The sequence below is a fragment of the Scyliorhinus torazame genome, chromosome 4, assembly GCF_047496885.1.
Source record: "Scyliorhinus torazame isolate Kashiwa2021f chromosome 4, sScyTor2.1, whole genome shotgun sequence".
Lineage (NCBI taxonomy): Eukaryota > Metazoa > Chordata > Chondrichthyes > Carcharhiniformes > Scyliorhinidae > Scyliorhinus > Scyliorhinus torazame.
In genome coordinates, this window is record NC_092710.1 from 37,171,692 (window position 1) to 37,175,547 (window position 3,856).

Consider the following 3,856-nt stretch of genomic DNA (forward strand, 5'->3'; position numbering starts at 1 on the left):
AGTGTCTCTGACATGTGTGGAATGCCTGTCTCAGAGGACAGCTCTCTATTGACATGTAAATGACGGAGAATGTGACTTCAGCTAAACCTTGGCCTTCCCCACACCAGTGTTGTTCACTGAGCAGGCCTGAAAAAATTGGATTAAATGGAATTATTAGACAGGGACGTTCTTATTTTTTCTACCCAAGTGGATAACCTCACATTTATCCACGTTATACTGCATCTGCCATATCTCTCACTCACTCACTCACTCCCCTCCAATAGGATTGAATCCTAATTTACAATAGTATTGGGAAATGATTAGAAACAGTTTGGACTGAGATCTCCTCAGTGACCTGTGTACAGACCCCATCCCCGACGTTCTGTCAGGAATGTCCCCCTCAGTGTGGTTCCTGTGTCTTCTATGGAAGATACTTGTCCTGTCTATGGTTATGTTAATTCAGCAGTCAACACGAGATTCAGCAATGTCCTGTCATCATTTCTGTCTTTGTTTAACATTTGTTTCCCTCTGAATTTCTGACATGTTTGGAATGACCATTCGTCTGTCGCCTTAGGAAGGCTTTCCATAGAATGAGTAAAAACCAGCAAGAAATCACAGAATGTGAGTTAAGCACAACTTCAATTCTGCCTCCATTTTGAGAGAAGATTCCTGGCCAGACAAACAAAGCTCATTGCAAAGTTTCACTTCATATTTTACTTGTTGTTCACAGACAGATTTCTTGAATGAGTTGCTCTATAAATTTGGATTCAATTTCATTTTCTCACACTGTGAGATGTAAAGTTTATTCCTGAAGCAATACACGGTCATCGGCAACAACATCATTTTATTAGACAAGGGGGTTCAATGGGAATTTTCACTGAAATCCTCTGATGTCAATTCCTGAGATTGGACTTTAGAATGAAACAATTTGGATTCAATGAAAACGGTCACTTTGATAACACCAATCTCCTTACTGCCTCACGTCCTGGCACCATCACACCATCACACCCTCATGTCCCCTAACCCTCACATCCTGACCCACTCACGTCCCCGAAACCTCACATCCCGACCCGCTGTGTACCTCTTTCACTGTGTGTGTCCTTCACTGTCTCTGTATGCCCACCTCTCTCTGTCGCTCTCTGTATCCCGCTCTCCCTCTGTGTCCCTGTCTCTCTCTGTGTCCTCCTATCTCACTCTATCCCTCTCTTTCACTGCGTACCTCTGTCTATCTGTGTCACGTCTCTGTGTCCCTCTCCCTCTGTGTCCCCCTCTCTCTGTCTCTCTCACTGTGTCCCTCTCTCGCTGTGTCCCCCTCTCTCTGTCTCTCTCACTGTGTCCCTCTCTCGCTGTGTCCCCCTCACTCTCGCTGCGTCCCTCTCTGTCCCCCACTCACTCTCTGTCCGCCAAACTCTCGGTGTGTCCCTCTCTCTCTCGCTGTGTCCCTAACTCTCTCGCTGTGTCCCTCTCTCTCTAGCTGTGTCCCTCACTCTCTCGCTGTGTCCCTCTCTCCCTTTGTGTCCCCCACACACTCGGTGTGTCCCTCACTCTCTCGCTGTGTCCATCTCTCTCGCTGTGTCCCTCTCACTCTTGCTGTGTCCCTCTCTCACTCGCTGTGTCCTTCTCTCTCTCGCTGTGTCCCTCTCTCTCTCGCTGTGTCCCTCTCTCTCTCGCTGTGTCCCTCACTCTCGCTGTGTCCCTCACACTCTCTGTGTGCCCACCTCTCTCTGCCCCTCTCTGTATCCCTCTCTCCCTCTCTGTCCCTGTCTCTCTCTGTATCCCTCTCTCCCTCTGTGTCCCCGTCTCTCTCTGTGTCCTCCTATCTCACTCTATCCCTCTCTTTCACTGCGTACCTCTGTCTATCTGTGTCACTCTCTCGGTGTCCCTCTCCCTCTGTGTCCCCCTCTCTCTGTGTCCCTCGCTGTGTCCCTCTCTCACTGTGTACCCCTCTCTCTCTGTCCCCCTCACTCTCGCTGTGTACCTTTTTCTCTGTGTGTGTCCCTCACTCTCTCTGTGTGTCCACCTCTCTCTGTCCCTCTCTGTATCCCTCTCTCCCCCTGTGTCCCTGTCTCTCTCTCTGTCCTCCTATCTCACTCTATCCCTTTCTTTCACTGCGTACCTCTTTCTATCTGTGTAACTCTCTCTGTGTCCCTCTCGCTCTATGTGTCCCCCTCTCTCTGTCTCTCTCTCTGTGTCCCTCTCTCGCTGTGCCCATCTCTCTCTCGCTGTGTCCCACTCTGTCCCCCTCTCTCTCTCTCTGTCCCTCGCTCTCTCTGTGTCCCACGCTCACGCTGTGTCCCTCTCTGTCCCCCTCTCACTCTCCATCCGCCACACTCTCGGTGTGCCACCCTCTGTCTCGCTGAGTCCCCCTCTCTCTTGCTGTGTCCCTCTCTCTCTCGCTGTGTCCCTCTCTCTCGCTGTGTCCAACTCTCTCTCACTGTGTCCCTCGCTCTCTCTGTGTCCCTCGCTCTCTCTGTGTCCCTCGCTCTCTCTGTGTCCCTCGCTCTCACAGTGTCCCTCGCTCTCGCTGTGTCCCTCGCTCTCGCTGTGTCCCTCTCTCTCTCGCCGTGTCCCTCTCTCTCTCACTGTGTCCCTCTCTCTCTCTCGCTGTGTCCCTCGCTCTCTCTCGCTGTGTCCCTCGCTCTCTCTCGCTGTGTCCCTCGCTCTCTCGCGCTGTGTCCCTCGCTCTCTCTCGCTGTGTCCCTCGCCCCCTCTATGTGTCCCTCTCCCTCTATGTGTCCCCCTTTCTCTGGCACCCTCGCTATGTCTTTCTCTCTCTCTGTCCCACTCTCTCTCGCTGTGTCTCTCTCTATCCCACTCTCTCTCTCTGTCCCTCGCTCTCTGTGTTCCTCGCTTTCTCTCGCTGTGTCCCTCGCTCCCTCTATGTGTCCCTCTCCCTCTATGTGTCCCCCTTTCACTGGCACCATCGCTGCGTCCCTCTCTCTCTCTGTCCCACTCTCTCTCGCTGTGTCCCTCTCTCTCTCTGTGTCCCTCGCTTTCTCTTTCCCTCGCTCTAGCTGTGTCCCTCGCTCACTGTGTCCCTCGCTCTCTCTGTGTCCCTCGCTCTCTCTGTGTCACTCGCTCTCTCTGTGTCCCTCGCTCTCACAGTGTCCCTCGCTCTCGCTGTGTCCTTCGCTCTCGCTGTGTCCCTCGCTCTCGATGTGTCTCTCGCTCTCGCTGTGTGCCTCGCTCTCTGTGTCTCTCACTCTCTGTGTCCCTCGCTCTCTGTGTCCCTCGCTCTCTCTGTCCCTCGCTCTCGGTGTCCCTCGCTCTCTGTGTCCCTCGCTCTCTGTGTCCCTCGCTCTAGCTGTGTCCCTCGCTTTCGCTGTGTCCCTCGCACTCGCTGTGTCCCTCTCTCTCTCGCTGTGTCCCTCTCTCTCTCGCTGTGTCCCTCTCTCTCTCGCTGTGTCCCTCGCTCTCTCTCGCTGTGTCCCTCGCTCTCTCTCGCTGTGTCCCTCGCTCTCTCTCGCTGTGTCCCTCGCTCTCTCGCGCTGTGTCCCTCGCTCTCTCGCGCTGTGTCCCTCGCTCTCTCTCGCTGTGTCCCTCGCCCCCTCTATGTATCCCTCTCCCTCTATGTGTCCCCCTTTCTCTGGCACCCTCGCTATGTCTTTCTCTCTCTCTGTCCCTTTCTCTCTGGCTGTGTCCCTCTCTCTCTCGTGGTGTACCTCTCTCTCTCGATGTGTCCCTCGCTCTCTCTTGCTGTGTCCCTCGCTCTCTCTTGCTGTGTCCCTCGCTCTCTCTCGCTGTGTCTCTCGCTCTCTCTCGCTGTGTCCCTCGCTCTCTCTCGCTGTGCCCCTCGCTCCCTCTATGTGTCCCTCTCCCTCTATGTGTCCCCCTTTCTCTGGCACCCTCGCTGTTTCCCTGTCTCTCTCTGTATCCC